We start from the raw sequence: 26,768 nt of genomic DNA, 5'->3' as shown, positions 1-26,768 counted from the left end.
TCTCTGTCTCTGTCATGAAAAAAAATAAAATAAAATAAAATAAAAAAGGTCCAGGTGAGGCTTTTGGAAGGGAAAGAACTTGTTGAGCCATAGTTAATGGATAGGACTTTAAAAGGTAGATTTGGGGGACTAGAAGAAATAAGACATTCCAATAAGAGGGAATGAAGGTATGGAGAAAGGATGAGTACAATCACAGATCATGATCTGGTGTGCGGAAAAGGCTGTTTGGAATGTAAGAACATAAAGGGAGTAAAGTAAAAAAGATGACTGAAAGGGCAGAGAATAGAGTACGCACTCACCAGTCAGGGTTATGAAGATTGGATGATATGATGAATATGAAAGTTCTTTGCAAAGTATAAAGATTTTTACATCTCTGCATTGCTTTAATTCAAAAACTACTCCTCAATAAATTGAGTTTTTTATACTATATTCTCTACAATATGTCATTATTTGCAAAATGAGAAATGCAAGTAGAAAATCTGGCCGCAAAGTTCCGTAATTCCTAAAGATGCCAGCCTTCATGTGATATATGTCAATGCGGAATCATGGAGGGTTCCAGATATGCTGATTTGCAACTCATGTTTCTGAAAGACAACTTTTGAATACGTTTATCTATTTTCCAGGGGTAATAGGTGACTATTATTTTTCTGAACATCTATGATTATAGAGGTAATTTACAAACATTGTGTCCTCAACGACTCTCACTGAATCTGTAAAGTAGGCATTATTATCCCCATCCCTTATAAGACAAAAGGGGCTCAGAAAAGTAAGATCACTTTCCAAGGTCACATAGCTAGAGAGTGGCAGAGTCAAGACTCAACATTGGATTTGTCTGTTTGTAAAGCCAGTGCTCCTCCTTGGTCTCACACTATCTTTACTACTTCTATTCAATATGCCACCAAGTCCCATCAGTACTATCTGAAGCCACAGGAAGAATGCCAAGCCATCTAGCAGGAAGATGTGCAATCCCTGGTGTGGTTTAAATCAGTGAATGAGTAAGGCGACTGAGACATGGGTATTTGTGATTTCAGACATTTAGAGGAAGACAGCCAGGAGTTAATGACTGCCACCTTGCTGTGCAAGATACTTTCTTATATTACTTCAATTGATCCTCATAACATTCCTGTTACATGAGAATTATTCTGCCCATTTTGCAGGTAAGAAACTATGGCTTAAAAGTATACCCATTGTTCAAAATAAGTGGTAGATCCAAATTATTATTATTCATTCATTCATCCAAAATATTTTTTTGAACACTCTGGGTCTTTAGTACACATGTGAACTAAGCAGATAAAGATATTTGGTGGGGCATACAATCTAGTGTAGGTAATATGCAAAAAGCTCAACACAAACCCACATAGTAAGTTAAAAAGTCATAAATACTTTACAGTGGTGGGATTCAAATAATTTAACAACCGGTTCTCTGCATAATGACTGTTTTAAGCATAAAAAAATGATATACCAAAAGGTAGTTTATTATTTCATGCATTTAATACTTACATAAAAACAATAAAAGAGGTACACAAAACTAGATTATGTTATGAGTATTAAAATATTAATGAAAAATATTAAATAATTCCTGACAAAAAACTATAAAACTGTTATTTAAGATATTTCCATATTGCTTCTTGATTGGCATCCTCACTTGAAATTTTTTCACCTATGGATGGAACGAACATTACTATGGGCGCTTAGAATACACTGTTAATCAGATGAATGTTAAAAAATAGCAAGGAATGTAAATTTGTAATTTCCACATTGAGCAGCTGTCCAGGTGCCCACCTTAGAGAGAACCCTGATTACAAGTGCCATTTTGGCCCTGGCCAGTTGGGCAGCAGTAGAGTGTCAACGTGGTGTGTGGATGTCCCAGGTTTGATTTCTGGTCAGGGCACCCATCTGCTTCTCCACTCCTCCCCCTCTTGCTTCTCTCTCTCTCTTCCCCTCCTGCAGCCATGACTCCATAGTTGGCCCCAGGTGCTGAGGATGGCTCCATGGCCCCCATCTTAGGTGCTAAGAAGAGCTTGGTTGCTGAACAATGGAGCAACACTTCAGATCGACAGAGCATCGCCCCCTAGTGGGCTTGCTGGGTAGATCCCGGTCGGGGAGCATGCAGGAGTCTGTCTCTGCCTCCCATCCTCTCACTAAATAAAACAAAACAAAACAGAAAAAAAAACCCCAAAAAACAAGTGCCATTTTAACAACTGGTTTGCTGAACTTAACAAAATATTAGGTATTGGGTCTATCGAACTGGTGGGAACCAGCTGAATCCCACTACTAGTACTAAAGGTGAGAAAAGTAAAGAAGGGCAAAAGGAGGATGGGAAATAAGAAGAAATAGCTTGAAAAGTGGATTTTAAGTAGGATGGTCTTGCCACACTATCCAATGTTTTAGAAGTTGTTTTGGCAAGGTATAATCTGTTTTGCTTGCAGGATCACCAAACTTAAGGTCTGTCTCACATTGTAGTTATAGCTAGTAAACTGGCAGAACTGGAGAGTCTTTTTCACAAGTAGTAAGTACTCTGCATGCATGGGAATTTCAAGGAGTTAAGAGACCCATTCTCAGCCCCACTTTCATCGTTGCTAACTAACATTGCCTGGAATTCATTCTTTAACTCAACAAGTAGTTAATGTGAGAGGCCATTTGATAAACTGCAAAAAGCCATTGCCTGGGAGCTGCAAAACCTGGAATCTAATTTCGGGTCTCCCGTTAAGTAAAATTTGACCTTGAAAAGTTTTCTTCTCTACTCTGGGCCGATTTCCCCATGTCATTAATGAAAAATGTTGGCATCTAAGGACAATTCCAGCCATAATACTCTGTGGCTACAAAATTCTGCTGAACAATTTCTAGAATGTCTCAGTTAAAATTGTTTTAGCAGAGAGATTGGGCTTCATGAAAAAAGCTTATATTTTCACATATCCTAATGAGATTTCAGAATCAAACTTCTCTTTGAAAATCAGCCCAAAACACCACCTGGCCCCAATCATGGCCCTGCCTTCTTCTGAATGAAGATTAGGAGCAGGTGCTCTGCCATGGATTGAGCAGCCTAGCAGGACTGCCTATTCATTTCCAAGGGTAGCTCAAGGTGTGGGAGTGACTCCGCAGAGCCCCATATGGCTTGGGACCTGGTTACCTTAGCAATCGCTTCCCTCCCAACACAGTGTCAATTAACAGGCAATTAAAACTCTCAACTGCTCAGCTAATGGTCCTTAGATAAAAATAGCAGAAAATGAGAGGCTGGATGGAGGATTTCATCCTTTTCAAAAATTTCATTATATTTTAAAACTTCTACCATTCCCTTGACTCTGGAGAACCTGCTACATTTAAGAATGCCAGGATTGATATATATATTTTTATCATTATTTGCTATTTGGTTTGTACATTTATTATATTACTTACTTGCTTAAAAAAATTAAAAACCTTTAATGGGTTCCAATCATTCATGGAAATATAGCAGAAAATTTCTACTTAACTTTCTCTAAACACTCCTCATTATACCACTCCTGTTGTCCAATCCCATTTCCACACAGCCTTTCAAACACTCATTATTTACATCCTTCTACCCAAAAGTCTTCATTTTTGTCCACCAATCAAAATCTGCTCATTTTTGTAAAGCCCAGCTTTGAACCAATATCCTACTCCAATTCTCAATTATGTTGTAACTAGAGTCAGAATAATTTTATTTCACTTACTCATAATAATTATCCTTATCATTCTTTTCTGCACAAATGGATTAAGACTCCTGAGGGCATGTACCATGCTTATATTTTCTCTGTGTGATAAGACTCTAACTAGCACAGTAGCTCTCACCGCTGAGGGCAACTAAATAGGGAATTTAGGAATTGTTGCTATTACATGCAATTTGACAGAATCGGACATGTGGATATTTGGGGCAACAAGCTTAGAATCATGCGATCTTAAAACTTTAAAGCATCAGGGACCTTAGAAATTAATATACCAAATTTGCCATTTTACAGACCAAATAAAATCCCAAGATTTAAATAGAGGCAAAGACTTTCCTCAAATTAAACTGTAAGTAAATTAGAAGCTTGGATTTAATCCCAAGTCTTCCGACTTGATTCATGTTTGTTCCCCTCTTCTTTAGGAGTTTGAAAGTTTTCCCCCATGACGTGTTTGATAAGAGATGTTTACCTGGCTATGCCCAAGGGAGAGCCTCTCTCATTAAAGAGAAGGTTGTGTGGAGAGAGCAGTTCAACAGCATCTCTGTCTCCACTACTCAAGAATGATGTCTGGCCGGGGCCTGGTAGCTCCGTTGGTTAGTGTTGAGGTTGCAGGTTCAGCCCCTGATCAGGGCACATATATGAATCAGCCAATGATGACATGACATGAATGAATGGAACAAGAAATCGATGCTTCTTTCTTTCTCTCTCTTTGTTTCTGTCTCTCTTCCTTCCTTTCTTTCTTAAAAAAATCAATAAAAAAGATGTCATGATGCAAATGAGAGTCACATGAATGTAGTATCACCTTGCCTCTTTAATTTTTTTTTATTAGTAAGAGAAATAGAAAGAGATAAAGATAAAGACAGAGACAGACAGGGAGGGAGAGAGATGAGACTCATCAACTTGTTGCAACACTGTAGATGTTCATGGATTGCTTCTCATGTATGCCTTGACCTGGGGCTCCTAGCCGAGCCAATAATACCTTGCTCAAGCCAGAGACCTTGTACTTAAGCCAGCAACCATGGGGTCAGGTGTAAGATCCCACACTGAAGTCAGTGACCTCGTGCTTTAGTGATCTGGGGTTTCGAACCTGGGTCCTCAGCATCCCATTATTGGCAGTGTCCCAGGATTGACGCTGTATCCACTGTGCCACCACTGGTCAGGCTCTTCTTTGAGTTTTTAAAAGTTGCTGATATCAGTACTTTAAATATAAGGTCTACCGGAAAGTTCTGTCCGTTTTTGAAATAAAATAAAAATTTTTCTTACCGTCAATAAACTTTATTAAATAATATAATTGCCATTATTATTAATGATTTCTTGCCAGCGTGAGGGCAATTTGTATATCCCATTTTTGAAAAATGTTTTATCTTTTGATGTGAAAAATTGAACCAGTGCTTGTTTGATATCTTCTTCATTTTTGAATTTTTTGCCCTTCAAAAAATTTTGTAAGGACAAAAACAAGTGATAGTCGGAGGGTGCTAAGTCTGGGGAATATGGTGGATGCGACAGACATGCTTCTGTAGTATTTCTTCCTTGCTGAAATTCGTAAAAATTACAGTGGTGTAAATGAACTTTATCAGTAACCATGGGTACACTATCGCTTCACACGTAAGACTAACGTGGATCAACTTTGTTTTAGTTATTTTGCTACATCAGTATGTATACAGTAAGTAATAAAAATAGAGAGGCACACATGCGCCAAATAAACATGTACTTATGTGTTGAAACTTGTTGTGATAGAAACGGACAGAACTTTCCGGTAGACCTTATATTAGAATCAAATGATTTGTAAAAAACTGTTGCTCTGCATATGATGCTGTGTCTAAAAGCTGGTGTTTTTTCCCCTACCGTTCAATATTGTTAAAATTTCACTTCGTGTTGTCAAATACGTAGGGAGTTGAGAAGGTATAGATCAGGTCAAGCCTGATTCTTATAAAGCCCTTTGATGTAGAAGTTTCAAAAAACACGGAAGCACAGAAAAATGGAATTGAAGGGCCATGGATGGTGCAGAGAGGGAGCAGGTGGCAGCAGGGAAGGGGATCCCTGGAGATCAGATGGCAGGGCTGTGGGGGATCCAGTTGCAGTGTGATCATGCAGTAATAAGTAAACAGACTCTGAGGGAGGGGGAGGGGAAGTCCGGAGGGAGTTAGAATGGTAAGTTAGAAATACACAGACAGTTTGTGGATGGAAATTAGTAATTACTTTTGGGTAGAAACGGTTAGAAAGGCAGAAAAGAAGAACATCACTGTAAATGTGGTGGGGTTGAAAGGCTGAGTGAGAGAGGAAAGAATGATGGAGCAAGGGAAGAAAGGAGGGAAGGGGATTGCATTAGGCACTTTTACCGACTTTCTCTCATTCGGAGAGGAAAAGAGACAGTGTAGGGGTTGGAACATAAAGGACACAAAGGAGCTCCCCACTGATTGCTCCGGTGTTTGTGTGTTCATGACTGTGACACAGAACCCTCACTGCTCCACAGCCTTTGGTGAATGACTGCCATTGTTCTACCCATGAAGGAAACAGATTCCGCAGACCCAATAACATAACTGTACCTGCAATAAAACATCAAAGCCTACTCATAAATCACTCAGCAAAACAAAAATAAATAATTTATAAGTGTCTCAGAAGTAAAATATATCTCCAGTATTTTAAATGACTCTGTGCCTCAGTTTCATCATCTGTTAGAGGGGATAATAATAGCAGTTTTGTAATAACATTTTATTACTGTACTTATTACATAGTTTTCTTAGAGATAATTATAATATCTACATAATAGGATTATTATGACTAATAAGGAGATTAATATTTGTGAAGTGCCCAGCACATTTTGACATACATAGGTTTGTTATTCAAATAAAAATAAACTAGCAGTAGACTGATAGGTTGTCAGTGTGGATGAAAAAGGGGCCCCAGAGTAAACCTGACAAACTCAGGGGAGGCCTGCATGGCAGCCTTACTAACTCAGAGACCTAAGGTAACCGCACAGGATGGTCTGAAATGAGAACTTTCTAATTAAAAGCAGTTCCTGGTGGGTAGTCTGTCCTAGGGTGCTATTTTTCTCTAACAAAGGTCAGTGTTTACCTTCACTGAGCCTGTCTATTGTCTTCTGGCATCTAAGATTGCTACCTTTGGAATGTCAGGGTATTTTCTTTTTTGGGGATCCCTCACTGCACCAGAATAGAGACTATAAATCCCCTCATTGTTATTATCATGTTAGTTGTTAACTGCTTACTATCCTATACCTGCCTGTGTAAAAGAAGTAGGTGTCTATACTTTTTACTCAGTCCCAGAGAAGTCCCTGCTTGGTTTTCTCCCGCCTTCATAATCTATTACCAAGGGATTTTATGTACCTGCCTTGTATCTTCCCCTTTGATTTTGATGTATAAAATAAGTGGTGAAACTGCCATTTTCCCAACCGTTTTCTCAATCTGTTGAGATTTTGCTTCCCGGCAATTGTCGTCACTTTGGCTCAAATAAACTCATAAAATTTCTTACAGGTTTGGACGTTTCTTAACTTGACATCAGTGTTGGAAGAGACTGGAAGGACTATAAGAGAAACCATTTATTCTAAGAGATACAGTTGGGTTCCAAAGAAGGCAGATGTCTTTATTGTTAAATTGGTGGCAGAGAAAATAATAATAAAATCTGATTTCTAATCATGTATTCTTTTTACTAAGAAACACATAATAGGCAGCAATATTGTACACATTTGACAAATGCAAACTTAAAGGTTTAGCCAGAATATTGGCTTTCAGAAGACTGTGTTTTGTCTGTCTTTGCTTCCACAGCAATAAGCAACACTCTGGGTGATCTGATGAATTAATGAATAAATTCACATTTGAGGCACTAAAAGCTCGTTAAAGCTAAGAATTGATTAAGTAGGAATATTTTGAATGAAAAAAGCAACTTTGTTTTTTCTATGGCAATTTTTCTAGCCCTTTTAAATCTTGCATGTAAAACCCACAGCCCAGATTCTAACACAGAGTAACTCTAAATAAATGCTAGCTATTATTTTTAGGTACTTGCCTACGAGGCCAAGATATGATGGCATAACTTGGCCACTGGTCCAGAGACACTGGCAGGTCTGATACTCTTTCCTTTATAGGCTCTGGCAGATAGCAGTTGGGGAAAAATGTAACATGACAGAGGGGTTCAGTAATTGATTTTTTCCCCCATATCAATTAAAAGCAACCAGTCCTATAGATTTCTCAATCCATATCATCCTCTTCCCCTTTAGAGGTTTAAGATATTTGTTTCCTGTTAGCACTATTTTTATTCAATTAGATCCTGTGGGGAATTTTCATGTACTTTTCCTGTTTATTTTTTTCTTCCTGTTTCTCTAAACAGGATTTAAAAGACAAAGACGAACAATTATAGAGCACTTCGTAATGACCTTTAAAAAATTATTATTAAATATTTCCAGGTTTCCACCTTGGTCACCCCCTCATCACACAACATTTAGGGTGCAAATGAGAGGAAACTAAGGGGGTCTCTGAGACCCCCGGGCTATCATGGAAGCTTGCTCTTGCCTGGTCTGAATTCTTCACCACTGTCATTTCTTTCACAGGGTGCATTCAACATTTGGCATGTTTCTCATTCTGCTTCTTTAGTAGCAAATAACTCCACTTTCTAGCTGTGTGCTCTTGGGCAATGTTCCTACCCTCTCGGAACCTCAGTTTCCTGTTGTGTATGTAGGAAGTGTTCTATGGTGAGGGAATTAGAAAAGAGGGCGTGGGGGAGCAATGAAGGCCGGGAGGCAGAGGATACATCAGCACTGGTGGTTGTGCCAGGAGAATACCCATGGTGGCAGTCAGTGCAATCAAACAGACTGTAGACTGACTCCTCCATTCACCCGCTTTCAGCAAATTACTGAATTCATCTCTATTCCTAATCATAACTCCTGATTTCAATATCTCATCTGCATTTCACTCTCTGCTTCAACCTTGTAGATTTGCAGATCACTCTTTCTTATGCTTTAACAAATGTTAAACCCCAGAAGTCTACATTGATCCTTCTACCATTTTGTTCTTTTTGTGTCTCTTTGTGTCCTCTTCTGCCAACTTACTCAGTTTAGTTTTTATAGTCCATGATTTTATTATCCCTTTGCCAACATTTCAATTTTCTTCCCCTATCTGCCTTTATCACATTTGCCTAACAAAACCTCAAATCGGCCTAAATTCAATACTGACCTACATTGTGACTGCACTCATGCAGCTAAATGTAGTTGGAAAATAACAATTAACTGTGTTGTCTGGTCTCACTTTGCATTTGTGATCACACATTTCAAAAAGGCCTGGAGTGAAGCTTGGTAATACTATTAAGTTTCCCAATCCATCTAAATCTCTTGTTTGCTTATGCTCCACACTCTCTTCCAGCTCTTCAGACTTCCAAAATCTCTTTCCCCATCCTCATTCTCAGCTGGTGACCTTACTTATTTCACTTGGAAAAGAGAAATTAGAAAAAGGAAAGAACTTTAATATGTTTCCACCACTACATCAACCACTTCAACGGCATCTGTACCCATGGGCTTCACTTCTCTCTACTTACTACAGCTGAACCCTCTCTCTTATCTAAGGTCAGCTTTCAGACTTGTGTCCTGGAGCCCATTATTTCTTACCTATGTAGAGACATCCCTCTAGTATGCCTCCTTTCTCTTCCATACAATTACATTTTTTCCCTCTCATTGGACCCTTCACATAAGTATACAACAATACTTTAATACTTTCATTTTAACAAGAAACAAAAAAGCTCTTCCTGACTTCCAGCTACTACCCCACTTCTCTGTTCACTTTTACAGGAGAATTTTTCAGAGTTTTCCATATTGCTCTCACTGGATGGCTCAGTTGGTTGGAGGATTGTCCTGAAATGCAGATGTGGCTGGTTTGATCCTTGCTCAGGGCACATACACAAACAGGTGTATGTTTCTGTCTCCTCTCCTCCTCTCTCTCTAAAATATTTTTTTTAAGAAAGGAATAAAAAAAGGCAGGAAAGAAAAAGAAGAAGAAAAAAGGAAGATAACAAAGAGTACTAAAACAAAACAAAAAGACAAAGAGTTTTCCATATTATCTATCTTTCATTTCTCTCCCCTGCCCCTCATTTTCTCTCTGCACTTACTGTGCTTGGATTTTTCCTTCCCCTATAACCTCATTGTAAAAAAGAATTTAGAAAGGTATTTGTGACATCCAGACTGTTAAATTTAGAGGTCTTATCTAGGGAGGAGTATCAGGAACTACTGACCCACTTAATTGTTCCTCCTTCAAACAATGCTTCTCCTTGGCTTCTGGAATACCATTCTCTCTTGGTTCTCTTCCTGCCTCACTGGACACTCCTTTTTAATGTCCTTTGCAGTCACTCCTCATCACCCCAACTTCTCTATTTTGTACTGTTCTGGGGACCGCTCTGCTGGCCTCATTTCTTCTTTATTGATATTCATTTTCAAAGAAATTTCATTTAGTTTCAAGGCTTTAAGTACCATCCATGCACTAACAGTTCAAAAATACCTCCACCAGAGCCTCCCAACTGAATTCAATATTCATGTAGCCAACTGTCCACTCAGCACCCACTTAGATGTCTGAAAAGCATCTCAGGTTTAACATGCCATAAGTCAAGCCCTAGGGCATGTTCCCTTCACCCCACTGATCTGCTGCTTCTCTAGTCTTCCTCATCACAGTACATGACTACTCTATCTTTCTAGTTGCTCAGGTCAAAACTCATCATTTAATCTCCTCTCTCTCTCATTTCTCATATTAACTAGCCTATCTCATCAGTTCCACCTTCAAAATAAATCCAAAATTTGACCAACTTCTCAACTACCACCCTCTTTTCTGACCACCCTCTCAATATAATCAACATATGTGATATTATGTTACTTCTAGTCTTAAAACCTTCGAAGAACTTTCCATTTCACTCAGAGTAAAAGCATTACAGTGATTGACAAAGCCAAAGGCCCTACATGATCTGCCTTCTCTCACCTCTCAGACATCATCTCCTGACACTCCTTCTCTCTCAGATAGACCCATGTCAATCTCTTTGCTATTTCTTTTTTTTTTTTTTTTTTGTATTTTTCTGAAGCTGGAAATGGGGAGAGACAGTCAGACAGACTCCCGCATGCGCCCGACTGGGATCCACCCGGCACGCCCAACAGGGGGCGATGCTCTGCCCACCAGGGGGCTTCGCTCTTTTGCGACTAGAGCCACTCTAGCACCTGGGGCAGAGGCCAAGGAGCCATCCCCAGCGCCTGGGCCATCTTTGCTCCAATGGAGCCTCACTGCGGGAGGGGAAGAGAGAGACAGAGAGGAAGGAGAGGGGGAGGGGTGGAGAAGCAGATGGGTGCTTCTCCTGTGTGCCCTGGCTGGGAATCGAACCCGGGACCTCTGCATGCCAGGCTGACGCTCTACCACTGAGCCAACCGGCCAGGGCCTCTTTGCTATTTCTTGAACACACAAGGCACATTTCAGTCTTAAGGTCTTTGCATTTGCTGTTTTCTGCCAGGAATATTTCTACTCCTTAGCCTTAGGGCTTCCTCCCGCAATTCCTTCAGATTTCAGCTCAGATATCCTCCTCTAAAGGAGGCCTTCTCTGTCCATGCTGCATAAAACAGTGCATCTCTGCACATACATCTGCCCCTCCGTCCCAGCCTTAGTCTTAATTATGCTTAATTTTTCCATGGCACTTAATTTTTCCATGCACCACTGTCTGGCGCACAATATGTTTCCTTGTTTATTCATTTTCTGTTTTCTTTGTTTATTTTGCTCTCTGCTATATCACTATTATCTAAAATAGGGTTTACAAAAACAGTAGCATTCAATAAATATTTAAAGAATAAATGAATGAATGAATTGATTCACATATGTATACTGGATTCAATGTTTTGTCTGAACAATTTCCAGCTTTTCCTAGAACTGCCCTCCCCATCCCTGTAGTCATTCAGGGAGCAGCCACATTGTACAATGTGGTTCTGAACCCCTGGCTACAGTTGACAGGCCAGGAACGGACACCCTGAGACAATTGTCTCTTCTTTGGGAATTTGGTACTGGGACTAAGGGATCTGTGCCATTTACTGATACTATAACATCTTTCCTCAGCTGTTTCAGATTTTGTTTTCAGCCAAGGGAACCAAATATAGAGGTATCTATGAAAAGGGGAGCCTACAGTGGTGATCAGAGGGAAGCGGAGTTGACAGATGGCGAGAGGAGCCCTGCAGTGCTCTCGTCCCCATTACCCGTCGTTTCAGGTTCAAAACAGATTTCTGCCCTCCTGGTACATCAAGGAAACACCAGCTCAATGTCTGCCATTCTGATAGGTGGTTAATAAATATAATTTTATCTGAACCTTGAGAGGGAGGAGATCATATCTACAGCTGTTTAATCTCAAGATCTTCACACTAAGTCAAACGAACGTACGTTGCAAAAATAAATGTTTCATAAACATTGGACCTCACCTATTCTTTGTTTTGGAGTGTATGATGTAAGGAAAAGACAATTGGCCCCAAAACAGAAAATCTGAGCTCTAGTCCAGTTCTACCCCTGGGCTGGTTCTCATTCTTCTCTAAATCTGTTTTTCCCGGGAAACAGAGAAAAACTTTTCCTGTTGATGAATACTTCACATTGAAACATCTGTCTTTTTTGTAACTGTAATGGATCTGAACCCCTTCATCTGGGGGCGAGTTTTCCACCTCGTAAGTCCTGGCGGGAAGATAGAATCTGTCTTCCATTATAGACATCACCGAACTCAAACGCTCGCCTTCTTGTTTCTCTTCTGCATAGCTTTAGGTTGCATGATGGAAGCTAGGGCTGCCAAGGCTGATGAGCTGGGTTCAGGCGCAGCTTCCAGTGTTGACCGCTGTCATAGCTCATGCCAGGGCTGAGGAGGACAGTGGTGCCTGCCTGGCATCTGGTGTTTGTGGAGGGAGTGTGGGATCCTCGGGGCACCAGATTGGAAACATGCCGGCCGTGGTCCTCCCTGGCCCCCAGGTCCTACTGCTTCCTTCGTCAGGCTTCCTGTGATTCTCTGAGCCAGCTAACTCACTTTTCCTTCAATCAGTTCCTTGTTTTACTTAAATATGTCACAGGTGGTGCCCCCCCCCCCGCCAACTTCTGCAAATAATAACCCTGACTGGAAAATCAGATTAAACCATGGCTGATTGTTCAACCCAGTTAAACTATGTTTTATCACCCAGTCAGCATTTAACTATGTAATAAACATTGAACTCTAAACTAACTCAAATAAAAAAATAATAAAAATATTAATACCTTTATATTTTTGAATGGGTAGTGTTTGAATCATTTCCCACCCTCTCTTTTAAGTGTTCTGTGAAGTAGGCAGGGTAGAAATTATCTTCCTTTTAATGTTTTATTCATTAATTCAACAGATGGATTTTTTGAGTGCTCAGTACCAGCCACATACTTTTCTTGACACTGGGGTAAGAAAAAAAAAAATCGATGAGGTTCCTGCCCTCAAAGAGTTTACATGCTGTGAGAATGACAACTTTTATGTTATGCATATTTTACCACAATTTAAAAAAATGTTCGATTTAATATTCACAGACCCCTTAAAATGTTTCTATGCTATAGAGAGACAGAGTAAGCAAGTAAACAAATAAAAAATGTTAATTACAGATTGTGATGAACTTCTAGAAAAGAAAAAAAATTAAGGCATATGATAGTAACTGGGAGTGAAGTGGGGAGTGACCTTACCTGCAAAAGGCTAGGGAGATACCTCTGAGGATGTGACTTGGAAGACAGGAAGGGGTCAGCTATGCAAAGGATAAATTGTTTGAGATAGAGAAAATAGCATGTTCAAGGGCACTGAAGCAAGAAAGATCTTGGTGTGTGGGAGGAGCAAGAGGCCAGTGTGCCTGGAGCTTAGTGAGTGAGGGGCACTAAGAAAACTAAGGCACAGAGGGGTCAGAGGATTTGCCCAAGTTCACATGCTCCAGGACACGGTCTCCCTATTATGTCTATTGTTTGCAGGGCAATAATGAGTTGATCACTGAGCTAGATTGGCAATTTTTTGAAGTAGGCACTATGACTTACTTTTCCTTTCTTTTTCCAAGGTCATGACTGGTGCAGTCTCTCTCAGAGCCTGGTGATTTGGCCAGTTAATTGGGGATATGAATTCAAAACTTATTGAACGTAAAGGGACTTCATGGAAGTTAAATGATTTCTAAAAATTTCTTTATTTCCAGTCCTGAAAATCAACTAATAAATTCACCATCCATTTATTTGCCTGGATTTAACCAGGGTACTTAATCGTGTACAGCCTTTGGACTTCCCTGGGTGGGACTGGGGCAGCAGCTTCAGATCTGATTCTCACGTGAGTGCCACGGTCAATTACATATACAGGCACTGAGAAAATAACATTGGAATTTATTTCAACCCTATTGAGAAAACTTTTGGGAAGCATTTTCTTATTCTTACAATCTGTCACTATTATAACTAAACTGGGAGAGCCACTTAGGAATTAAATTTCCGGTAATGAGTAACATTGACTTAAATGTCACAGATCCAAAGGTGACCTGAGGACAACGGAAATAAGTTCTTGAGTTGAGAAAGTAAAATAAAATTCTGTTTTATTCCATGCTAGCATTTATGACATCCCTGGTGTTTAGATAATATAATCCATGAATTTTCAAATTTCTCCAGTATTCATATATTTATGTGTAAATGTCTTTATTCACAACAGCTTTATAATCATGCACTGCAAAATGATATTTTAGTCAACAACAGATCCCACATACTAGGTGATCCCATAAGATTATAATGGAGCTGAAAATTCCTATTGCCCAGTGCTGTTGTAGCCACTATAATGTTGTAATGCGGTTATTGTGTTGACATAGTTTCAAGTGTCCCACTCAGTATAACACCCTCTACAACCTGAATCGTGCACACCCACTCTTTCCCCTGTGCCCAATCCAGTTTTCCACAAAGTTTACTTTTTTATCTATGGATATTCAGTTTCCCACATCATTTGTTAAAAAGACTATTCTTCCTTTTCTGGATTACCTTTTCTCTTACATCAAAAATCAATTTCTATGTATGTGTGGGTCTCTATATAGACTTTCTGTTCTTCTATGTTCTATTTATCATTACATTACTACTACCCCATCTTGATTACTGTAACTTTATGATACATTTTGGAGTCAGGTAGTATAATTCCTTCAAATTTGTTTTTCAAAGTTGTTTTGGAATTTCCAGATGAGTTAGCTTGTCAGTTTCTTTTGAAAAAGTTTTGCTAGAATATTAATTGAACTTGCTATTAATTCATAGATCAATCTGGGGAAATTAATATCTTAATATTGAGACTTCCAATCCATGAACATAATAATCTCAAGAAATACAAGAAATACATGAAAGCATATTTGATATCAATTTTTTAGTTCTGTTATAGCTTGGTCCTTTTATCATTGTGAAATGACTGTCTTCGTGTCTGTTAGTACTCTTCACTTTGAAATCTTCCTGGTCTGCTATTATTCGAGCCACTTTGTATTTTATTTTTTTCATTTAATGTGAAGTTGGTTGTTATTTTTCCACACTTTTATTTTTAACTTGTTTATATTTTTATATTTAAATTGGTTTCTTGCGGCAGCATATCCTGCCTTTATAATCCAATAGAACAATTTCTGCTTTTTAAATGCGGTGTTCAGACTCTTTACATTTAATGCGATTATTGACACAATTGGGTGTAAATCTGCTGTCTTGGTATTTCATTTCCGTTTTCTCATCAGTTTTCTCTTTCCCTTCTCTTCTTTTTCTGCATTGATTAAATGACTTTTTTTAAAGATTCTATTTTATTGTATTCTTTGTTTGCAAATTAGCTATAATTATTTGTGGTTTTATTTTAACAGCTGCTTTAGGGCTTCTTGTATTCATCTAAATTTTTTCTAGTCTCTTCAAATGGTAGTATGTATATCACTTCATATCAAGTTTGAACCTTACAAGAATATATTTTTACTTCTCCTTCCTTGGATTTTATGCTCTTGTGGTCATATGCTTAACTTCTACATATGCTATAGACCCCACAGTTTACTGTAACTATGTTTGTTTCTAAATGCCAATTATATTCACAGAGATTTAAATAATAAAGATGTTTTTATATTTATTCCCATTGTTACTATTTTCCCTTGTCCAGAGCCTGCCCTGTTTACCACCTTCTCCAAAGCAGTCCAAGAAGGAGTATAATTTCATAGAACTGGGCACCTGAAACCTGTATAATTATGTTAACTAATGTCATTCTAATAAATTCAACTAAAATAAAACCATAACTAGAACCTTCTTTTCTTATAGCCAAAGTTGGTTTATCTTACCTTGTTGTCAGTAAAACTGGGAAGCAGCTGGGTACTAAAAGCACATTGAAGGTCGTTAATAATTCAGGGTCATAGAAACAGTAAAAGGACATTATCCCTTCTGAAAATTATCAAGTGCTTCACAAATTGCTGAATCATTTGGTATCACCTGTTTGCTGAAATTTATATGCTTACAAAATACAGTGCACCTGGAAATCCTTTTAGCTTTCCTCGCAGGCGTCCCCAAACTACAGCCCGCGGGCTGCAATGCGGCCCCCTGAGGCCATTTATCCAGCCCCCACTGCACTTCTGGAAGGGGCACCTTTTTCACTGGTGGTCAGTGAGAGGACCACTGTATTTGGCAGCCCTCCAATGGTCTGAGGGACAGTGAACTGGCCCCCTGTGTAAAAAGTTTGGAGACCCCTGCAGGGGAGGTGACAAGATAATTTGGGCACTCATCACCTGCCTCAACCCCAGTCCTTGGCACTGCCATAATACACCAGGAGTGCCAAGATCATAGCAACGTCTGGATTTGGTTGTTTGAGCTGCAGGTGCTGTGGACAGACAGCCCAACAGATGACCATTATGAACTTGGAACCTATAGATCAGTTTTTGGAAAGGAGAAAAGATATATTCACTTCCCACTCTCAATGTTGGCCTCGAAGCAAATTATGAAGTTGGCACAGAAAGCTGATATAGCCTGACCAGGTGGTAGTACAGCAGATTGAGCATTGGCCTGGGATGCTGAGGACCCAGGTTCGATACCCTGAGGTCACTGGCTTGAGTGCGAGCTCACCAGCTTGAGCACGGGGTTGCTGGCTTGAGTGTGGGATTATACACATGACTCCATGGTCGCTGGCTTGAGCCCAAAGGTCACTGGCTTGAGGCCCAAGTTTCTGGCTTGAGCCAAACTCTGCTGGAATCCCCTAGTCAAGGCATGTATGAGAAAGCAATCAGTGAACAACTAAGATATTGCACTGAAGGCTTGAGCTTCTCATCTCTCTCCCTTCCTGTCCCTTCCTGTCTGTCTCTTTCTTATGCATGCTGAAGTGCTAAAAAAAGAAAAAGAAAAAGAAAAAGAAAGAAAGCTGATATAAGTAGGCAGGTGCCTTATCTAATCTTTTCCACATTTTGCCAGCTGTTTTATCTTGGCTGCCATCATCAGAAAAGGTTGTCCTGATGCCATCAGATACACATGGATATACGAACATGGTGAGGCTCTGGCATCATAAACATATTTATGCTGGCACAGGAGCATGGGCATAGGTCAGGGTGCCCTTTCCCAGTCCTGCCTGTGCAATGAGAGTGACCAAGCTTTTGGCTGATAAAGACACTCACGAATACGTAATATAGTTCAGGTGAAGCTGGGGAAGAAGCTACCCCCAACCCAGTGTACATTTACTGACTGGCACAAGGCATTGTGTCAGGGGCTCAAAGTAGTTCACAGCAGTCTGATCCATGTCCTCATCCTTAAGGCATTCAGTTTGGTTGGTAAGACAGGACATAAATAGCAAAAAAATAATCAAGAGCTAATGATAATAATAAAAGTAATGATTTAATGAGGCAACACATTCATTGCCAAATGACAACTGTAGATGGTGAATTTATGGAGCTCAGAGCAAATAAAGACTAGCTATACCTTAGTGGCTTTTATAAGACAGAGGTGGCCAATTTTTTTTTTTTTTTTAGAGACGGTCGATTTTTAAAATGAGATAAAGTCTTCAGAAATGGTCATTTAATACAGAAACAGTGAACCAATTTGAAGGAGATGAAATAATATACTGGCAATCTCTGGGTTACTGGCAACATAGGTTCTGTAAGTTTGTTCTTGAGTTTAATTTGTTTGTAAGTTGAAACAGGTAGATTTACCTATTAAACTTAGACAGATGTTTGTCTTAACATAGTATTTGTGCATATGAATACTTAAAGATTTTCAAGCCTACAGAACCTATCTTGTTTGTAACCTGGAGACTGCCTGTACTTAGTATTAGAAACCAAATGTTTTGGGCAGAGAGAGACCAGGAAGGGAACTTAGCACTACCCTGTCGGTTTTGGTAGCTGAGCCATCATTGGGGTAACACAGATGTGAAAAATGCGGGTTCTGAAGCTTTGTCCCTTACTGGCGAATGTAACCTTGGCCAAGTTATTTCACTCTTTAAATCTTAGTTTCTTCATCTGCAAAAATAGGAAGGATAATATTACTAAATTCTTTCAAAGGGTTTTTTAAAGGATGAAATGCATTTATATATAGCAATTAAGCACGTAACGGTGTCTGACACAGAGTAATTATTTTATAAATATTTAACAGTGGTTGTGTCATTGGTAGTAAAGTTGGTTGGGACCATATCTTAAAATAACATTGTTGAACTGCAAGCCTTAGCAGTATCTTCTTTTCACACAACCCACCGGAGGCCGAAAGGTTATACAACCAGGTCGTGGCAGGGCCTGTGGTGTTCTGCTCCCCTGTCCTGCCTCCCTACCCAGACACTGCAGCAGAGCCTGTGCTTACAAAGCCTGGGGGTGGTGGGTGTGGTCAGTTAGGGGCTGGATTGGGCAGATTTGGACTCAATTTTACCTTAATATGTTATCATTCCTTTGATTTTTGGGTAAACTGTGATTTTTCTCCGGTTCCCCACACAGTTGCCTGTTGGCATCTAGTGACCGGCTGGAGGTGCAGCAGCGACTCTGGCATTTGACAGTGACCAATGCCTAGTACGTTCCATAGGTTCTGGCAGTCAGCCCAAACCTGGGCCAAGCACACCCTGTTCAGGCGGGTCAGCAGGAAGTGATTCATTTTTGTTATGCATTTGAAGAAAGCAGGAGAATCACAGGGCTTTAATGAGCATATTTAATTGGGGCTTTGTCTCAAGAGAAGGAACATGTCCTCTTGATGTCTGTCATATGAAGAGGGAGAAGAGAATCCTAATGACCTAAGCACAATAGGGCTCCATTTCAACCATGGAGGACAGAGCTGTGGGGATGTGGCAGGTTGTCAGGAAGAGACATGTTCAATAGAAAGGTTGCCTGAGAAAGGGGGTCCTGTCCTGACAGAAAGCTAGAGAGGGGAGCATGATCAAATGGCTGTCCTTGGAGCCAGGACGTGTTCATTATGTAGGAGCAAGGGTGCATTACTTTTCTTTTTTTTAATTCAGTGAGAGGAGGGGAGGCAGAGAGACAGACTCTTGCATGCGCCCTGACTGGGATCCACCCAGCAATCCCACTAGGGGTCAATGCTCTGCCCATCTGGGGCATTGCTCCATTGCTCAGCAACCGAGCTCTTGTTAGTGCCTGAACTGGAGGCCATGAAGCCATCCTAAACTACCGAGGCCAACTCGTTCCAATTGAGCCATGACCGCAGGAGGGGAAGAGAGAGAGAGAGAGAGAAAAGCAAGAAGGGGAGGGATGAAGAAGTAAATGGGCACATACTTCTCCTGTGTGCCCTGACCAGGAATTTAACCCAGGACATCCAGATGCCAGGCCAACACTCTACCACTGAGCCAACCAGCCAGGGCTGGTGTATTAGTTGTGCACTGACTGGTGTTTGATGTATGTTTTCCAAGTGACCAAAACATTGAGGCTTTTTTTTTTGGTTAGGTGGATACCATAGTGTTCTCAGCATGGTTTGGTATGTCTGGATCAAGAGAAACTAAAGATCTAATCTCTTCAAATCCATGAATGTTCATTGGATGCTTACTACACACAAGCAGGGAAGCAGGGAAAACACTGCCTATAGGTAAAATTGACAGCATCGTTGCCTTCTAGAAACTCACAATCTTCTTGAAGAAACACATGGTAAAATGCAGTAAACACCTCTTAGGGTAGCCACTCTGTTCACAATGATTTTCTATTTTTTATACAGAGGCCCCTCATGCCCAGGGAGGGGGCTTTCTAGTGGGATTATGTATTGTGGATAATTTACAACTCTTGTAATTTCAAATTTGTCCAAGGCTAGACACTGGACCCAAGCTGGGCCCATCTAATCCCTCTGTCTGTCTCTCTTTTTCTCATTTAAAATTAAGAACAAAAGACACACAGACTGGTGTCATTGGAATCACATTGCATTAATGGCAGAACACTGGGACACTTAGCAGTCTTTTCCAATAATTTCCCATTGTTTTCCGTTATACGCACTTAAGAGCAGTGGTGGGATTCAGCCGCTTCGTACCAGGACAGCAGAACTGATACCTAATTTTTTGTTGAGTTCAGCAAACCAGTTGTTCAAGTGGCACTTTTAATCAGGGTTCTCTTTAAGGTGGGCACCTGGTCAGCTGCCCGATGTGGAAATCACAAATTTACATTTCTTAGTCTTTTTTAATGTTTGTCTGTGCAACAGCGTATTCTAAGTGTCCGTAGTAATGTTCATTCTATCACAGGTGAAAAAAAATGGCAAGCGAGGACACCAATCAAGAAGCAAGATGGAAATATCATAAATAACAGTTTTATAGTTTTTTGTCAGGTATTATTTAATATTTTTCATTAATATTTAAAACTCATAACAAAATCTAGTCTTGTGTACATCTTTTATTGTCCTTGTATAAATAAGTATTAAATACATGAAATAATAAACTACCCTTTGGTATGTCTTCTTTTATATTTAAAATGGTCATTAGGGCAGAGAACCAGTTGTTATTTGAATCCCACCACTGTTTAAGGGCCTGATTCTTATAAGTGATAATAAGTTAAGAGGGTTATAGTAGAAAATCTGTGGAAATAACTAGGATTGGGGGCAGAGGGAAGAAAGAACAGCTAATCTCTCTTTAATGCCTCTAGAAAAAATAAAGGGAGGCTGCATACCTACGTACCCTCACAGAACAGAGCTCAAAAATGCAGATGTTGCACATTTATGAATTTCTTGGTATCACTAATAGTACGGTAGAGTAAAGGAATTCTAACGGCAGGAGTCCCTTTATTTACTTATTGAGTTTTGGTTCTAGATCTTACAATTCTGGATGACCGTGGCCATACTTCTCCTTCTCCCCTAGTCTCCGTTTCAACATATGTGAAATGTAGAGAATAATCTCCAAGGCCCATTCCACTTTTATGACCATTGACTGGTAGAAATAATAGATTGTTGTATACATCTACGTAAGCAGTAATGAAATAGATCCAATATCCCAAAGGATGTAGGAAATTACTAAGTACTGTGCTTTACAAAGAGCTTAGGAGCTAGACTAGGAGTTCTGTTCTCAGTTGGAGGCCGTCTATTGTTAAGTCACAACATGTTATTTTTCTTCTTCTTTCAGTGCGCACACCTGATAGTTTTTCAGTCAAAGACAGCAGTGCTGTAAATAACTATTGATGCCAATATTAATAATAACTAAATATATTGAGTGGAACTTTCAGCCACTGTACTGAGTATATGGCTTGCATGATCTCATTCAATCCTCTCTACACTGTAAGGTAGAAACTATTTCCCACATTTTATGGATGAGGAAATTGAGGTTTAGAAAAAAATTTGCCCAATGTTACATTTAACTTCAGTCCTGCCTGCCTTCAACATTTATAACTTTGATATACTCCAGTGAGCTATACCAGTATAAAACCCATGTAATACTATTTGTCAAGTATTTACTATGTGTAAGGAGGTGGGCTAAGAGTTTATAAATTAAAGTAACATTCTGGAACAAAGGTAAGAATACAGATTTTGGACACATGATTCTTAAGAACTTTCTAACCATTCATGCTATCCAAAAATGAAAAGAATTAACTGAAGAAGTCCTGAGTTCCCTGCCACTTTGATGTGTTCCCCTATACCTCCTAAGATGAATGATACTTAGGCCCTGGCCGATTGGCTCAGTGGTAGAGCATCAGCCTGGCGTTGGGGGGTCCCGGGTTCGATTCCCAGCCAGGGCACACAGGAGAAGTGCCCATCTGCTTCTCCACCTCTCCCCCTTTCCTTCCTCTCTGTCTCTCTCTTCTCCTCCCACAGCTGAGGCTCCACTGGAGCAAAGTTGGCCTGGGCGCTGGGGACGGCTCTGTGGCCTCTGCCTCAGGCGCTAGAATGGCTCTGGTTGCAACAGAGTGACGCCCCAGATGGGCAGGGCGTCGCCCCCTGGTGGGCATGCTGGGTGGATCCTGGCTGGGCACATGCAGGAGTCTGTCTGACTGCTTCCCCGTTTCCAACTTCAGAAAAATACAAAAAAAAAAGAAAAAAAAAAAAGATGAATGATACTTAGAGAAGTTTTAAGAAAGAGTGAGTCATTGTACTGAGGAAAGAGTTAACGTAGGCAGCCCATGGGCTCTCTTACATTCTACGTGCCTATGAAAATGCTGAAGTTGGCTGTTTAAGACATGGCATGGGGGGAAAAAACGAACTCTTAGACGAATCAGAAAACCTGTCAAGGAACATGGACTAATAACAGGGTTAGACATGCAATCATATGACTTTTTTCTTGCACAGACTGTAAATCAATAAAATTAAGGAAAAGAATTTGAGTCTAGCCTCTGAGAGAAGTACAATTTATCACATACATGAGTTGTGCAATGGATAGGCCTCCTGCAGCCAAGTGAAGAATTGATCTTTCCTACTTTGCCATGCAAACACCGGTTCTAGTTTTCCTTTTGCAACATGATTTTCCTTGCCAGATAAAACCCAACGCTTCAGTGTATGTCCTCAGCCGAGGAAAAGATCATGGTTTAAAACATAAATAGATCTGGCTACTAAATTTCTACCGCAGGTTTGGGAATGCCAGAAGGAACAATAAATGTTGCTCCTTGTCAGTTTGTTCTCAGGCTCTTTGTCTTTTTCTTAGTGCGGTAGGTGAGCCTACAACAAGGCATTTTCTTATCTTATGAAGGATATGAACAGGTCTTCTGACATTAGTATTCTCAAGTTTGTGTAATCTTAAATGGGCTCAAGCTTTGAATATATGAATGAGCATGGGATTATATAGGACCTGGCTGAATGACCAAATAAGACTAAAATCTATGGCCCTAAAATTAATATTTAGTACTTCTTTTTTAAAAAATATTTCCTTTATTGATTTTAGAGAGAGAAAAAGGGAGAAAGAGAGACAGAGACAAGAACATTGATCTGTTCCTGTGTATGCCCTGACCGGGGATTGAACCAGCAGCCTCGTGCTTCAGGACAATACTTTAATTATTTATTATTATTTTTATTGATTTTAATTTATTGTGTTTACATAGATTCTAAGGTCACCCCGAATGCATCCCCCTCCCCCGTATTCCCCTCAACATCTCCTTTACCCTCCTCCCCATAGCGCCCTCCCCCTTCCCTTCAGGTTTATCCCATCCTATCATCCCCCTTTCCCTCTGTCCTCTTTTCCTCTGGTCCCTTTGATCTCTCTTCTGTCTCAGTTACATTCCTTAGTTCACATTGTTCATTGGATTCCTCAAATGAGTGAGGTCATATGATATTTTTCTTTTTCTGCCTGGCTTATTTCATTTAACATAATTGTTTCTAGGTCCCTCCATGTTGTCGCAAAAGATTTCTTTTTTTCTCATGGCCTCATAGTATTCCATTGTATATATGTACTATGGCTTTTTAATCCACTCGTCCACTGACAGACACTTGGGCTGTTTCCAGATCTTCGCTATTGTGAACAATGCTGCCATAAACATGGGGGTGCATTTCTCCTTTTCAAACAGTGCTATGGTGTTCTTGGGGTATATTCCTAAAAGTGGAATAGCTGGGTCAAAAAGCAGTTTGAATTTTTTGAGGAATCTCCATACTGTTTTCCACAGTGGCTGCACCAGTCTGCATTCCCACCAGCAGTGCAGGAGGGTTCCCTTTTCTCCACATCCTCGCCAGCACTTATTATGTGTTGTTTTGTTGATGAGCGCCATTCTGACTGGTGTGAGGTGATATCTCATTGTGGTTTTAATTTGCATTTCTCTAATGATTAGTGATGTTGAGCATTTTTTCATCTGCCTATTGGCCATCTGTAAGGACAATGCTTTAATTAGTTGAGCTATCCAGCCAGGGCAATATTTAATATTTTTATTAGGTCAGCTGCCATTTATATTTATCATGCAATGCAATCAATTTGATCATGAAATCCAACCACCTTAGGTACAGATGGGAAAACTGAACAACAAGAGGAGGAACTTTGCTAAAGTTACATGAATATGGCAGCATAATTGGGACTAAAGGGGCCAACCATGCAATCCACCTTCATACAGAGTTTTCAATATTCGCACACTCCTGCATCAAGTCCCGCTCCACTGTGGCCAAGTCTGAGCTGTGGACAGAGCTGGGTGATGACTTGCCCTCATAAGCACTGAGACGGAACCAGAAGTGGCAGGTTTCTGAGCCCCTACACTCAAAGCTGGATGATGTATATGGCTAATTTGGGATGACTTCTCCAAGGCTTTTGAGGATCCACACTATTTCTTTAGCCAGTCAGTGAAGGATCAAGCAGAGCCTGAAGCAGTGATTCACTAACATAGAGAAGGTTCTTGTTAAAAGACTTTGGCCACAGCTGAGGTGAGAACAGGTACTCTGAACATGAATTTTCATGTGGGATTTTTCTTTCTTCTGAAAGAGAGTGAGAAAGAGGGCTGTACATGCCTCCAGCAGGAGAAAGGAAAAGATGGGCTCCAGGCAGATATTGAAGGAACTGTTTACCTGAAGTTCTCCAGGAGACAATCAACATAAGCATCCTTTCTTGAAACCCAACTGATGTGGTCTGGAAAAAATGAGGTAGTTTGCTCAGCATCCATGAGAACCCATGATCTCTTTACCCAACGGCAGCTCCAGAATGCAGCTTTGGGAGCCCTGAGAGAATGGGCTTCTGGGTGTTAGTCAAGGACTGGGCAGCTGTGGCAGAGAAGCACACCACACGATCCTCAAGGAGCTTTGTGGGCAGACTACGGTGCACTGATAGAAGTGTTGATGAGTTCACCCGAGATACCCACTGAGGGATGGTGATGCAGAGAGGAGAGTTTTATGGGGGGACTGATTTCTGAATCACTTTGCTGGAGTACAAGAGCCTGAAAAATATGGGTTAGTAAGAAGTAGTGAAAAACTGGAAATAACATGGGGGAGAGGCACTGCTCCTCCCTCTTTTCACCTTTTTCATCTTCCCAAGGCTATTCTTTTGGAATTTCTTCTTTCCAAGAATGTCCTTGATGTCCATTGATTTTTAAATACATAATTAAAAGGTTACAGACAGGGAAAATACATGATATAATTTGCCATCAACTCTAAGCCTTTTGGTTTATGATCTGCTTGCCTTTCAACATTTTAAAATTGCATTTCCTTGCTATCTGCAAATTGCAAATCTCTCTAATAGATGCTGCCAAGTACACAGCCATGAATGAGATAAGGTCCCTGGGCTGCAAGACTAACGACAGTAGAAATGGCAGAGAAGGCATATTTGCAGCTGCTGACGTGGAAAGCTGTTTGTGGTACAGGACCTGAGTGACACAAAGGAAGCACTTTAGGATGCCGGAGGAAGTGTATCTTGCAGGGGACAGCAAGGGAGACCAGGCTGACATTTTTCTGAGTCTTAAAGTCATTCAAGCCGTAAGATTCATTGTCATTGCAATAAAACATTTTAATTACATTAAGTACACACAAATCTATAGTAACAGAATGTTTATTCCTATAGTGACATTTGTTCAATAATTTCTAAAAAAAAATGTCAATTGCTTTCTGACTTGAATGCGTCCTGGTAGGCTGGTGTCAGGCAGGTCCCCAGTCACGAGCACCAAATCCAGTTTGGCCAGAGGGATGTTCCCTGCCATTCTCCGTATAGTTGCTCAGGTTTGAATCAAGGGGAGTGTAAGACTTAAGAGTAAGGCAGGTGGGAGGTCAACATAAGTTGTTATCAAGGAAGCTGACACCGAAGGGTGCAGTTTCTATTTGTGAGCCAGTGGGCTTAATAATACTGAATCCCCAAAATAGAAAGGTTTGTGATTTTATTCAATACATAAGCCTTTGTGAAACTTGGGGCATGGAGAAGTAGAGCAGAATGCATGCTTCCCAAGGCAGGATCAGATCTCAAAGTGGAAAAGGAGAGATAAAGGGCCAAGACTCTGCAGGTTCGTTTCTTCCCCCAATCAATCAGAACACACCCCCTGTCCTGCACCGGGAGGAGCAGGGCAGAGGCTGGGAGAGGACTGGGCCTCTGTGGCAGTGAGGTGGACGGAAGGGCTAGTGGGAGGACATGGCCCACTCCTGGTCCTCACCATAGTGCCCCTGAGAAACAGGTTACAGTCTGTGTAGGAGGGATAATACTTACCTCATTCCCACTTAAAAGAACCACTGCAGACCAGATGAAATGCACGATGGAACTGAAAATGAAAACCACAGAGATGTACTCCTTTAGATTTTCTTCTCCTTCCTGCCCCTTTCTTTCTCCTAGATCATCACCCTTTCTATTCCCATGTCCATCAGATATTGGCCACAAAAAATTCTGCTTCAGTTTACTACTTACTTCATTATTCTTTTTAAAATAATTTTTAAAAAAGATATTCATTTATTTATTTTAAAGAGGGGAGAGAGAGAGAGAGAGAGAGAGAGAGAGAGAGAGAGAAGAAGGGAGGAGCAGGAAGCATAACTCCCATATGTGCCTTCACCGGGCAAGCCCAGGGTTTTGGCAACCTCACCATTCCAGGTTGATGCTTTATCCATGGTACCACCACAGGTCAGGCCTCATTATTCTTTAAAATAATCATTCAGTGAGTGGTATCATGCTAAAGGTCACCTGTCAGGAAGTGATGGGGAGGAGAGTAGGTCTGTGGCAGTCAGTTATTTTCTTAGGCTATGTGGCTAGTTGTCAGTTCACACCATATTGTTAGAGTCTCCTTCCACCAGGTGTGTGTGTGTGTGTGTGTGTGTGTGGGTG

At 40.4% G+C, this 26,768-nt stretch overlaps 1 pseudogene; it reads right to left on the bottom strand.

Annotated features, from left to right (window-relative positions):
* LOC136311694 (keratin, type I cytoskeletal 18-like) overlaps positions 1-25,665 on the bottom strand; it is a 31,132-nt pseudogene extending 5,467 nt beyond the window's left edge.
* Between the last annotated feature and the right edge of the window lie 1,103 nt (positions 25,666-26,768).

This window comes from Saccopteryx bilineata, chromosome 8 (assembly GCF_036850765.1).
Source record: "Saccopteryx bilineata isolate mSacBil1 chromosome 8, mSacBil1_pri_phased_curated, whole genome shotgun sequence".
In the NCBI taxonomy this organism is placed as follows: domain Eukaryota; kingdom Metazoa; phylum Chordata; class Mammalia; order Chiroptera; family Emballonuridae; genus Saccopteryx; species Saccopteryx bilineata.
This window is presented reverse-complemented; position numbering and strand designations above follow the sequence as displayed.